General features: G+C 37.0%; 1 long non-coding RNA gene across 1 annotated transcript; it reads left to right on the forward strand.

Annotated features, from left to right (window-relative positions):
* The first annotated feature begins 909 nt into the window (after positions 1 to 909).
* On the forward strand, positions 910 to 12,221 carry LOC149135264 (uncharacterized). The gene is made up of 2 exons (XR_016242322.1): positions 910 to 1,000; positions 6,281 to 12,221. It is a non-coding gene; the product is annotated as an uncharacterized LOC149135264 (long non-coding RNA).
* The last annotated feature ends 2,386 nt before the right edge of the window (positions 12,222 to 14,607 follow it).

The raw sequence follows: 14,607 nt of genomic DNA on the forward strand, positions 1-14,607 counted from the left end.
TTCATGAATTAAAAACGACACGCTAGGAAGAAAATAATACATTAAAAAAGTAAGAGCATCATAAAAAATAAATGATGCACTGTAAATGATTAAGATCAGGGGGTCGTAATAATTGTTTTATATTCTTATACAGGGATGGTTGACTCCGATGCAATTTTAACTGAAAAAAATGTATGGCACCTATATAGGAGCATTTATTCTGACCGTTACTCGAAGCTTATAAAACGATATATGCGTGTTTTCATGTACGGATACGTAGATGAATGAAAATAATAAAAAAAGCAGAGAGGGAAGGAGAAAGCTAAAAGGAAGAGGTTATTTGCATATATCTGCTAGTACACTAAATACGTCTGACTGCATTTATGTTAACCCAAGAGTAACTGACAATTTTGATAAGCCGTATAAGTGCATATTTCAATTAGGCAAAATATTTGATTAGCTATGGTCATGTTTATTATCGTGCTGATGAATATTAATCATTAAGAAAACGGTAAAGCTGTTGTTGTCAAATAGTGTTTGACGATGGTAGTCATCAGGGTTGCAGATGTTTGAAAGATTTGTTTCTGAGCTGAATCTGTTTAGTCAAAGACTTGTCACCGGCAGAAATGAAAATTCTGTCACCTAAACTGGAAATTTGATATCAAGTAGTAGACGGTAAGAAAAAGCCGAAGTCTGGAGGTGGTAACTAAAGGTGATCAAAGAAGAGATTGCGAGCGGAAAGGGTGGAAAGAAAATAAAGACTTCTTTAGAGATAGAAAGACCAGGGTAAAGACAGGAAAATGTGTTCGGGTGGGTAAGGAGAAACAAGCAAAAAATATATGAAAGGTGAGAGATACAGAGAAAAAGAGGTGGAAGTCTATGTAGCTGTCTAGCAGTCGCAGATCATAAAGTAGAGAAAGAGTAGAGAGAGAAGACTAGAGAGACAGAAAGTGAAGAAAGAGAGTGTAACTACATTAGTGAGCAGAGAAATACAAACTAAATGGTTGAAAGTAAAGGGAAGGTGACTATCGTGTTTATGTATTTATTTATTTATTTATTGAGTAGTTGGCGACGAGAGGTGAAGGCTTGCAACTAGCTCAGCAGGAGCAGATAGGCTTTATGATGATGCTAGTAGTGGAGCCCGGCCCGTTAGATCAGTTTTAGCAATCAATAGGAAGGAATCATGTTTCTGTAGTTGATTACAGGCCACATACTTTCGTTGTTTCGATGATAGTTGTCTCTAATTTAATACTGACTGTACTTGTAGATATTTTACGAGATACAGTTCCTTACTTTTTCAAATTGTTTTTTTTTATTCTGACTAAAATAAATGTATACATTAAATTTTCTATGAATTTGTGTTTATAATAGGAAAAGGGGATAAAATGTAAAAGAGTTAATATAAGAGTTTTTTTTTTTCTAATTTTCTGATTATTTTGGTACAGTCATGTGTGCAACAATACATGAATGTTCCTTCAGAAGCTTACGCAAATTCAATATATTAAATACATGGGTAGAGATGGACTATATGTAATCTGAACCTTTCCCCCGCTTATTTATTAATTTTTTTTTTACGGAATCCCACGTTTTAGGCTATGGAGATTCCGATTCTGAAAAAGAATTTTTTAAAAAATTTCAATCCCCAACACCCACCCACCAAGCAGGCTATTTACATGCTAGAAATAACAGCCAAATCTCACAAAACTAGGGTTAGGGTTAGGGTCAGGGTTAGGGTTACGGTTACGGTCAGGGTTAGGGTTAGGGTTAGGGTTTGAGTTAGGGTTAGGGTTTGAGTTAGGGTTAGGTTTACTCTGTGGATCTATATAAAAACCAGGGTGGGGGGGGGGAATCGAAATTTTGAAATTGAGATTTTTGAAATTTTTTTTCCAGAATCGGATTCTCCATGGTCTGAAACAGGATTCCGTAAAAAGAAACAAAATTTAAAAGGCGGGGATACCCAGATTACATATACTCCATCTCCACCATATAACATACACATGCGTACGTATACGTTTGTGTTTGTACACACGTACATATACATGTGTGTATGTATGTATGTGTGTGCGTGTATATATAATTTCTTTATTTGTGATTTAAATCTACCATTGGTTTCATGTCAAGAAAGATAGGGAAATATCTTAATTTTTCAAGCCAATCACATGAAGGAATGGTGTTCGTCTCCAGAAACGAACACCATTCTTCCATGTGATTGGCATGAAAAATTATTAAGATGTTTTCCTATCTTTCTCAACATGAAACCAATGGTAGCCTTAATTCATAAATAAGGAAATTCTATCCACCAATGCACTCATTTTCATCATTTGGCGTTTACATATGTGTGTGTGTTAATGTCAACTCTTTCATGCTCACATCCGTCAGATGGAATTCATAGAGCCAGATTGTCTATAGTTGATATCCTTCCTGCAGTCAACCCTCATGTTTCCAAGCAAGGTAATAATTTCCCTATTGGAAATAGGTGAGCCTGCTTGTATGAGAGAGACAACCATTTTACAACTATCATGCGATGTCAAGACAAGGCGACGCAAACATTCAACATACATGTACGACAAGCTTCTTTCAGTTTCCATCTACCAAATCATCTCACAAAGCTTTGATCAGCTGGGGCTGCAGTAGAAGATACTTGCCCAAGGTACCATGCACTAGAACTGAACCTGGAACCATGTAGTCAGGAAGCAAGCTTCCTACAACACAGTCACATCTGCATATGTGTGTATGCATGTACATGTGTGTGTGTATATATGTATGTGTGTATATGTGTGAATATATATGTATGTATGTGTGTATATATATATATATATATATATATTTATATATTTATATATATCATTTCATCATTTTCATTTAACGTCCGCTTTCCATGCTACCATGGGTTGGACGATTTGATTGGGGACTGGTGAACCAGATGGCTACACCAGACTCCAATCGGATCTGACAGAGTTTCTACAGCTGGATGCCCTTCCTAACGCCAACCACTCCAAGAGTGTAGTGGGTGCTTTTAATGTGCCACCGGCACGAGGGCCAGTCCGGCAGTACTGGCAACGGTCACGCTCAAATGATGTTTTTTACGTGCCACCTGCACAGGAGTCAGTCCAATGTTTTGTTCGCATGTCACCGGCACAAGTGCCAGTAAGGCGAAGCTAGGAACGATCGCGCTCAAATGGTGCTTTTTACGTGCCACTGGCATGGAAGCGAGACAGCTGCTCTGGCAGTGATCCCACTCGGATGGTGCTGTTAGCGCTCCACTGGTATGGGTGCCAGTCATCGAATTTGGTTCAGTTTCAATCTCAATTGCCCCAACAGGTCTTCGCAAGCTGAGTTTAGTGTCCAATGAAGGAAGGTTGGCATGGGTGCCCCCCACACACACACACACATATATATATGTATATATATATATATATATATATACATTCTTGATGTGAAAACATTTGTTGAAAATATCCTCAAGTATGATAATGTATATATGTGTGTGTTTATATGTATAAAATGTGTGTGTGTAAAAAAAGCTAATCTATCTTTTTAGATATAGAGGCATTCATCATCATCAACATCATCATTGTTTAACGTCCACTTTCCATGTTAGCATAAGTTGGACGATTTGACTGAGGACTGGCAAGCCAGAAGGCTGCACCAGGCTCCAATCTGATCTGGCAGAGTTTCTACAGCTGGATGCCCTTCCTAACGCTAACCACTCCGAGAGTGTCGTGGGTGCTTTTACGTGCCACCGGCACGAGGGCCAGTCACATGGAACTGGCAACAGCCACGCTCAAAAAGCTGTTTTTTACGTGCCACCTGCACGGGAGCCAGTCCAGCGGCACTGGCAATGACCTCGCTCGAATGATTTTCTAATGTGCCACCTGCACAAGTGCTAGAAGGCAACACTGGTGACAATTACACTCTAATGGTACTATTTACGGGCCACTAGCACGAAAGCCAGATAGCTGCTCTGGCAATGAACACGCTCGACAGTGCTGTTAGTATTCCACTGGTGTGGTGACCAGTCATCGAGTATGGTTCAATTACAATTTCACTTACCCCAACAGGTCTTTGCAAATTTGATATATATACATATATTTGTATTTGATATACACATATATTTGGCTGTGTGGTTAAGAAACTCACTTTGCAACCACAAAGGTTTGGACTCAGTCCCACTTCACAGCACCTTGGGCAAGTGTTTTCTATAGCTACAGGCCAACCAATACTTTGTGAGCCGATTTGGTGGACAGAAACTATGGAAGCTCATTGTGTATATGTATGTGTGTCTTTGCATCTGTGTTATCCACCATCATCACTACCACTTCACAATTGGTGTTGGTTTGTTTACATCTCAGTAACTTAGCTGTTTGATGAAAGTGATGCATAGAATAAGTACCAGACTTAGAAAATAGGTACAACAGTCAATTTGCTTGACTAAAATCCTTCCAGGTGGTGACCCAGCATGGCCACAGTCCAATTACTGAAACAAATAAAAGATAAAAGCTTATGATATTTATTTGTACGAATGTGTATATCATCATCATCATCATTTAATGTCTGTTTTTCATTCTGGCATGGGTTGGATGGCTTGACAGGAGCTAGGAAGCCAGAGGACTACTCCTAGCTTCACTGTTTTAGCATGATTTTATGGCTGGATGCCCTTCCTGATGCCAACGACCTTACAGAGTGGACTGGGTGCTTTTTATGTGATGCCAGTGGACATAATTGACATTGCCCTGGTGCCAAATATGTAGAACATTTGTTGTTAAACTTTTAGCATTCAGATTACTCTGCCAAATGTAATGCTTGTTTATTCAAACTGTTTTGAATTAATCATACATTATCATAGCTTCAAGATTTTGATGAGCCGATTGTTTAATTTTAGAATAATATTGTAGGGTAGGTCTGAGAGGCTGGATCTAGACGGTTTGAATATAAAACAGGTACAATATTTGGGCTGGATATAACTGATTTAAGTGCTAAAGGATTAAACTGATATAAATTAAAGTGTAGCAAGTTTTTTTGTAGTATTAGCATCTCACCTTTCCATGTCAGTGGATGTTAGCTGGCTGTTTTCTCTCAATTAAAGCAAAAATTTTCAAGCAAAGATGCTGAGACATCTGTGTTAAGTGTACTCTTATGTTGGTAGAAAGATGAAGTGTTCCACATCTTTCTAAATACATGTTTCGTTGTGGTGTGCTCCCAACTCATATATAGTAAGAGAAATAATGTATAGTAAACACAAATGAAAAGTTTAAAAAATTATAATGTATATTGAGTAATACCATCTGGTTGATAACTGATGAAGAATTAGGAACTTTCTGTGTCTGTCTTCTGTCTGTTTGTACACTCAATATACATTATACATTTTATACTTTTCGTTAGTGTATTTACTATACATTTTTTCCCTTGTTAAGTAACGGAACGCAACACACCCTGGCTTTCATATATATATATATATATATATATATATATATATATATATAAATAAGCAACACGGATTTCAAAGGTGATTAAAATCCAAAAATAAGCAACACGGATTATATATATATAAGATATATATATATATATATATATATATATATATATATATATATATGGCACTTGTGCTGGTGGCATGTGAAAAGTTATTTGAGCGAGATCGTTGCCAGTGCCACTGGACTGGCTCCTGTGCAGGTGGCATGTAAAATACACCATTTTGAGTGTGGCCGTTGCCAGTACCGCCTGACTGGCCTTCGTGCCGGTGGCACGTAAAAGCACTCACTACACTCTCGGACTGGTTGGCGTTAGGAAGGGCATCCAGCTGTAGAAACTCTACCAAATCAGATTGGAGCCTGGTGTAGCCATCTGGTTCACCAGTCCTCAGTCAAATCGTCCAACCCATGCTAGCATGGAAAGCAGACGTTAAACGACGACGACGACGATATCCATCCATAATGTTCATGTTACCTCTGAGATCTAGTAAGGTGTGACCATGAACATAAAACATGTAAGTCTGTGAGGTATTGTGCACTCATACTTTCAGCTTGGCCTTATTTAGAACTTCTGCTTGTCTAGATTCCTTGCTGATATTACACAGAGGACTGCCACTGTATGTAAGGTTGATTGGCAGCTTAAGACCAGTATAAAGCAGTCCTGCAATCTGTGATGCAGCAATTCCAATCCAGGCTACAGCAATATTAACCCTTTAGCATTCAAATTTCTTTGTCAAATGTATTGCTTATTTATACACATCATTTTGAATTAATCATGCATTATTTTGTAGCTTCAAGATTTCAATGGTCTACTCTTTTACTTGTTTCAGTCATCAGACTGCATCGATGCTGGGGCACCACCTTGAAGAATTTTTAGTTGACTGTATTGACTCCAGTACTTTTTTCTTTTTAAAGTCTGGTACTATCACCCCCTTTGCTAAATCACCAAGTTATGGAGACATAAACACATCAACACCGGTTGTCAAATGGTGGTGGGGGGGACAAACACAGACACAAAGATACACAAATACACACACAAACACACACATCTACCTATATATATATATATATATATAGAGAGAGAGAGAGAGAGAAAAAAAATGACAGGCTTCTTTCAGTTTCTGTTTACCAACTTACCAAATCCATTCAGAAGATTTTGGTTAGCCCAAGGCTAGAGTAGAAGATACTTGCCCAAGGTGCCATGCAATGGGACTGAACCTGGAATTGTGATTGGGAAGCAAGCTTCTTACGACATAGCTACAGAGGTTGGATCTGCTCAGTTTTAACATAAAACAAGTAGAATATTTGGGCCCAATATGCCCCAATTAAATGCTAAAGGGTTAATCTGTTTGAGCATGTACACATTTGCCAAAGTTAGATTGATGAAAAATAGTTTTGTCTGTTTCATCAAACTTTAAGGAAAGGCATTTCTCACAAGTTAGATATTACAAGTTGTTTGATCCTTGTGTAAGTTTTTTTTTTTTTTTTTTTTTCATCTGGAACCAAAAATGATTCATTTCAGTGGACTTACTGTTTCAGTTGACAAATGTTGTAATAGGTTGGCTAAAGATATAGCGATATAGGGGATCATCTTGCTAGGATATTTATTGACTAATTGGTTGAAGACTCCAGTCTACTGAAAAGTGACTTACCAAGAGCAATGTAGAAGGAATTCTGGAGACAAACAGTTAATGGTGTTTGTCTGCAGTTGATACAGCAGTAGTAGTAGTAGTAGCAGTAGTAGCAGCAGCAGCAGTAGCAGCAGCAGCAGTAGTAGTAGTAGTAGTAGTAGTAGTAGTAGTAGTAGTAGTAGTAGTAGTAGTATACTGACAAAGGATTTTTTTTTTGCATCGTCTACAAGACAGTTAAATCTGATTGGCTGAAATGAATTTCTCCCATGCAAAACTGCGTTTGTATAGAAATTTTAAATGATTTTGGGCTTCATTTGTTAAAATTAATTTTTCAAAAGAAAAAGAAAATGGTTGTGAATACTACGTCCATGTATAAATTTAAAATTTAAAAAAAATTCAAATTTAAAAGAGTTTTCAACTTTTTATTATAAATTTGTTGTGATTTTCGTAATTGGCATGTAAAACTACATCTGTGTAGAAATTTGGAATAAAATCAAACTGTATATGAAATGGAAAGGATTCACAAACACATACGTGTGTATATATGTATATTAGTATGACCACATCTTTAAGTGGTACGTACATCGCAGTTCAAGCAGGGATTAAGTAGCAGTCCTTTTAGAGGTTTTATCTACAGTCACTAACGTCCTATCCAGGGAGAATATTCGTCTCCCGTCCTTGTACTGAGTTCAAAGCCAATTTCTGACTTCATGATCCCAAACAGGTCATGTCTGTTGTAGCAGACTATAGCAGGTGAAGCGAGCAAGAAGAAACAGGAAGAGGTGGATAACCTACTGTGTACATAGTATAGGAACTCTACTTCTGAAATATGAGATTTGTACTTTTTCAAGGTCTATTCTATGAACAAATTGATGACACATTGCCTAGCACTTGCTAACATCTCTGAATCTGCAATTGGACATTCATCCAATATAAAAACTGCTCACTTTACTACTTAGTATATTAGGCTTGTTTCTTTAATGTTGTGAATAAAATTAAATAATAATGTCAGGAAAAATTATTTAGTGAAGTTTCGTAAATTTGGATAAGTTCATATACCATGGAAGGATTTCGGGGTAACTAACACCAGGATTCTCTTTTCTTAAACTGTATACGAACTTACTCAGATTTATGAACCAAATTACAACACACAAGCTAAATTACTAACCAGCCTACCAGTCAGTCTGTCTACAAAGCATAGCTTAGCAGCCAAGTAGCTAATAAGACTACCTACTAACTGCCAGCTTAACAACAAATGTCTGTCATCTAAACTGCATATTAATTGACAATGAAGAATAATCAGCCAAACTTACGTTTATCAACAAACGTTATTGTTATTTTTTTAATTTACATTTTTAAAGTTAATGTTTCGAACCTTTAACAGTTTCTCTGACGAGAAGACTGTTTGAAGAGCTTGGTAATTTTTTTTTTTTCTCGCATAGTTCATTAACATACCATTTTTTTTCTTCTTTTTGCTCTGAATTGGCTCTTATTTTTCTTCTTGAATCCTGTGGCTACACTAAAAAAAACAAACAGGACTTCTACGCGACCATTCGACAAACTACAAATTATTGTCAAATCTCCTTCACCTTACTGTCTTAAAAGCAAACGGATACGTTGGATAATGGAGACTTAGGTACACTACACATCCTTGTCTAGCCTTGAACCTTTGACTCCTGATAGCCTTGTAACTTGACGGAATACCTTCCTCTCATAACATGGCCACAGCCGATTACTTCCAGATATAGCGTGAAGGTGTGTAGCATAAGTGGTTAGTGTGTTGCACTCACGATCATGCAAGCGCAGTTTCAGTTCCCGGACCGGGGAGTGCGCCGTGTTCTTGAGCAAGACACTTCATTTCAGGTTGCTTTAGTATACTCAGCTGTAAATGAGTTACAACATTAATTTAACCCTGTGATAGACCGTTCAGCGAGGAGTGCTGCAATCTGAGTCACTTATATGTCATGAAAACTGAGTTAAGCTCTGGCCTTATGAGTCATTGGACTCATGGACTTTCCATGAGGGGGTGGGAAGGAGAATCGACTCCAATAATAGACTGTTATTTTATTGACCCTGAATAGATGAAAAGTAAAGTAGACTTCGATGGGATTTGAACTCAGAATGTCGAGAGTAAGAACGAATACTACAAACCATTGTCTCTGACATTGTAATAACTCTGCTATTTCGCCGCACCGTATAAAAAGATGGCATGGTGATAGCTGGGACGTATATACAATTATAGATTTGTTCGATCAGAGCTAACTTGAATGTAAACAACAAACCTACAAGCTAGACCGACGATGTCCAATCCTTTTTCAGTCAATCTCTATTTTTTTTCTAATTGTATCCCTAGTCTCTAAGCAGCTGTCCCCAATTGTTTTTGCACCACAGACTGTTTTTATGCATGACAATTTTTTTCCGGTTCTAGGAACTACGAGCATAACAAAATACAATAAAGTAATATAATTAATCATTGCATATATAATACATAAATATTATATACATAATATAATGCAAAAACACCCTACAAACTGCGATAGTCGGTACGTTTTGGATATCTCACCCCATTAAAAAAAAATGGCACAAAAAAATTGGGTTATCTCCCCATTAAAAAGTTGAGTTAATGTGGTGACAAGAGATTGGATTAAAAGGGTTAGATCCTTTTGATTCAATATTTCAACACATTGTTGATTTTTGGCCTCCTCAGTAGGCATGCTATGATTTGTTATAAAAATGTTATTAGATTCAATAAGATCTTTAATTTTTTCAGTTTTCATGTTTATTAATTTTTTTCAGTTTTGTATGATTTGTTACAAAAATATCAGATTCAATAAGATGTTTAATCTTATCACATTAATTTTTCATGTTTTTTGTTTTATTGAGGGTTAAACAATTTTTCTGTTGGAGATAACCCAATTTTTTTAATGAGGGTGAGATAACCAAAAAGTACCTGATAGTCAATAAAACAAATAAAATTTTAAAATTTATTATTTCTGTGCGGCCTGGTACCAAGTGATGTACGGCTTAGTACCAAGTGATCCACGGCCCGGTAGTTATGGATTCTTCCTTATAATACTGCCTAAAAGAGTTGTTTATACAACACTGTAGGGGATAAATGTTCCAAAAGGTTCAGAATAAATCCAAAAATCCCCACCCATCTCATCAGAAGGCCTTCACTCAACGCTGAATGCAGCAATCCAAAAGCTTTCTGAAGCAGTAACGCCCATTTTGAACTAGCTACTGAACTAGTTAAACAGTCATTTAAAGCTACTGCTCAATTATTCTAAATCATCTATAAGACATCCACACACACACACACACAAACATTTCTTTTTTTTTTGCGATACGTAGCGCTGAATTATATAATGAGTGAAAAAAAAACATATAATAAATGCACAAACTAACGGAAAACAGACACAGATGGTCGCCAACTCCTCATCATTTATCAGCCAGAGGGTCAACCACAATTTCGCATCTAATATAAACACACATACATATTCTTTTATTCATTTCAGTCATGCTGAGCACCACCATATACATAGATATATTTGTACAGAAGTAACTACGTAACGTATACACTATGCAATACAAGATCTTCTGTAAGTGTGTATTGTTGGTGCTTGACATCGAAAAGCAGCATCTAACTACTCTTTTCACACTATACAAATGCACATACGTATCAGTGGCGTTTTCTGCATGTATGCAATGCATGCTTTAAATAGTTTAGAATATATAAATGAATGCAAATAAAGATGATTTTACTATAAAACCTTTTTTTTTTTTAATGTGAGACAGTTCGAAAGGAGGTACATATATGTTTATATGTACCTTACTTTAATTATATAGCGTTGATTTTTAATATTGCATGCGCTGACTTCAAATGTGTTCTGTAAACATGAAAAGAAATACAACTAATTAGACAGCAGCCTTTGCACAACAAACGTATCTAGTATAACAAATGAAAAGTTTCCTTGCACTCTTCAGGGCATCAGTTCATTGTCATCTCAATACGTTCCTACCAATGACATAAACATACGATCACTAAGTATTAAAAAAAAAAAAAAAAAAAACAGATTGGGGAACGAAAAGGAGCTGTAATGCATAACTTTTTACAGATCTTTGCAGAGAAGATTGAGCTTGAACCTATGTAGATTGATGTTTATAGGGAAAACACGTAGAGATGGGGGTTACAGGAAGTTACAGTTCTAAGGAGGAAAGTTGAGAAAAATTGCTTAGTGTTTGCTTGAAGAGTGATACAGAAACATGAAACGGAGGAGAGATAAGTGTGTAGCGTACGCCCTAAGGGATTCTTCTCTCTCTCTGTTATATATACATGAATGCAGACGTAGTGGATAACAGCTAGCCTTCGGCCGCACTTTTGGACCCTGTTGTGTCCACCACTCTGATTGGTTGGTATTGGTGCATTCTGTCTCCTGTTCTATTGCGCACCAAGATGCAACCCAACCAATCGTAGCCTTCAGACAGTCTTTTCTGAACCCCAGTTTGAGCCGACAGTATGTTATAAATAGCTAACTTTTCACCGTCACAGTTTGTCAGTCTTCTCGTCTCCAGACTTTCTGAGGTCTAGCCGCTGACCACAGAACACACAGCCAGTTCCAGCGATGACACAACAGCACATGGAGACTCGTTGACACTTCGTCCAGCTCACGGACCTCCATTCCTTGTCGCCTCCAGCTTCTTAGCGTCAACACCAACTTCTCTATGTACACAGCAACCAACAACATTCACACAGGTTCTATCCACACTGTTTGTGAATTACTTCACCATGGTTAACAGCGAATACAACCTGCGAGAACTCTTGTACCAAGTAACCGGCAGCAGCATTGAAGTCACAACCTCTTATGACATGTGCCTCTGCTACGCGGCCTCGACTTCTTGTTACAGCACCTCAACTACTGTGTACCTTAACTACAAACTGTGTCCTTGTGTCTGGACTTTCTTCTAACGTCCTTATAGACTCTTTTCTTTGCTCTGTATTACTTGCACATACATGCATCCATGTTTGTATACACATACATTTTGTTTATATGACGGCCTGTCTATTATTGTGTTTATATGTCGCACTCACACACACAGACATACAAGTTGACATATCAATAAAATCTTCTCTTAAACCTTCTACTGGTTGTGTCTCTCTTTTACTTCTGACACTTATATTCATTTATCCTCTTTTCATATTTTTATTTATATCAACCGTGAGATGTACTAAAGGAGCCATTCCTCGTCACCTCTCCTCATCGCACGGTCCTTACAAAAAGTGCATAGAATGGGTTTGAGCAGGCTGTTGTAGTAATAGTAGAACAGGCGAAGGGAAACTACGACATGCCTAGTTAGACGACAATTCTGTGTTTGTGTTAGTAGCGGCAAACCTGTTCCTTATATGAGAACAGTTATTTAAAGTAGAACGTAATTGTGCTTTATAGAGATCAGTAACTGTTTGAATATTTAAAAAAAGAAAATGCAAATACATTTGCAGATGTAAACAGCTCCCCAAATCCTCCTCCTACATAATGCTGTACTGGCATCTAATAAGCTAGGGAAATATTCAAGAAAAGCAAGACCAAAGGCAAGAATAAAAAGTTTTTAAAAAATTATCTGCACCACTAAAACATCCTACATGGTAAAATGTTGGCTGTTTGTGGAGTTGCAGTTAATTCGATGGCCAGGATGACAAATACAATATCCTCATCTCCGCTTATTTAGTTTGAGATTTATCTTATCTACATCAGTTGGACTGAGCCGGTGAGAGTTAAATTTAAAAAAAATTTTTTCATGAATATTTCGTATGATGATTATGGAATACACACAATCGGCTTTCAGTTGAAAATTCGAAGCGTTAATAGTTTGTATCACATAATCCAGCACTAATACACTGTTTCATAAAAATAAGTAAATAAACAGGAAACTGACAGAAGGAACACCGAATCCCCCAATATAATCAAACAGCGAAGCTACACCTATTACACTCTGCAATAACACCAAATAACATGCTCGTACATCATGAATAAGCAAGAACCATTATTAAAAGCTTTTAAAATATTTGGAAAGTAATCTACAGATTCTAAGTAGAAACATGAAAAGACTCGAACTCGATTTCCAACTAAACTACAATATAGTCCCCCCGCCACCATTTCTAAAACACAAGATCCAACAATGTACATGCCCAACTAGGCAAAAAAAATCTGAACACACCAGTACTGTAGAATGATATCATAATGTCATCAGAAAACCTCAGTGTGATTCAAATTCTATGTTGGCTAACCAACCAAAATATATGTGAACTGAAATTTTCCACTCAACTACCAATATGTCGTTCGACCACATGATCGAATTGGGTAAAAAAAAATGAAGACTTACACGAAACAAAAATATGAAACATAATTTTCACACTGTGACATATAATCGCTGCATAACAGTGTACCAACATCATACGTGTAACTGAACAGAGTTGAAATAGTTACGACTACCAATCATTCAGCAAAGCTGTTCATCTAACATAGTAAAAGCAAAAAATAAGGGGGCGGGGGATACTGTAGATTATATGATGAAGGACTCTTGTCCGAAACGTTAGATGTTTTCTCGTGATAACTCAACATACTTCTATTTTAAATCTTTATTGCATTGACTTTTAGTGATACAGTTACTGTTAGACACTTCGAATTATAATGACTACATTCGATAAATTAACTAGTACCTCATCGACTGAGGACAAATTCAATAAATAGATCTTACATCAAATCACTTATTTTCCTCAGTAAAGGTCTGTAGCGATAAGAAAGAATCGGTACCAGTTCAACAATGAATGGGAAATTGGATGAATGGCTGAGAAGAGTCTTCGAAAAATTTTCGTTCATCATGTTTTATTGTTGAAAGACTGTACTGGACACGATGATCCAGAACGGAGAAGCGAAAGCCGTTCTTTTGCTACAGTTGTGTGGTTTTTAACCTGTTCCGTAATCATGTAAACATGACAGAGATGGAGGAGAGAGAGTGTGTGTGTGCAATGTGAGTGTCATTTGCTATAAGTGTAGTTTTAAACCGTTTGTGTTATTGACTTTCATGTTCACAAATTTGACTGACAAACAGCTGGTGATGCTTGACTGAGTTCAATTCCTTCCTCCTGTTCAACATTCAGATCTGGTCTGTTTTCTTCTCGCTGAATTAGCTACATGCTGAGTTTGACTGATATGTAATCAATAAACTTCATTAGAAAGTTTGTTTTGTTTTCTGATACCAGTCATTAACTTTGATGTGTAGTTGTTGAAAGTCATTGGTTAAAGCTATAAGCATTCATATTCAACACGTTCGGATACATTCAAACGCAGAAAGACTTTCACTGCGGTGACTGTCTCGAAAGAGAAATATTCTTGATAAACAATGTGTATGAAAACACACTGAGCTGGACTTTAGATGATGGCAATGAACTGGAGGACACATGTTTCTATGTGGTTATGCTTCACTAGCTACAGACACCGAATCCGCAAGCTCTGTTAACTAGAATTAAG

This window comes from Octopus bimaculoides, chromosome 6 (assembly GCF_046866305.1).
Source record: "Octopus bimaculoides isolate indiv1 chromosome 6, ASM4686630v1, whole genome shotgun sequence".
Taxonomy (NCBI): Eukaryota; Metazoa; Mollusca; class Cephalopoda; order Octopoda; family Octopodidae; genus Octopus; species Octopus bimaculoides.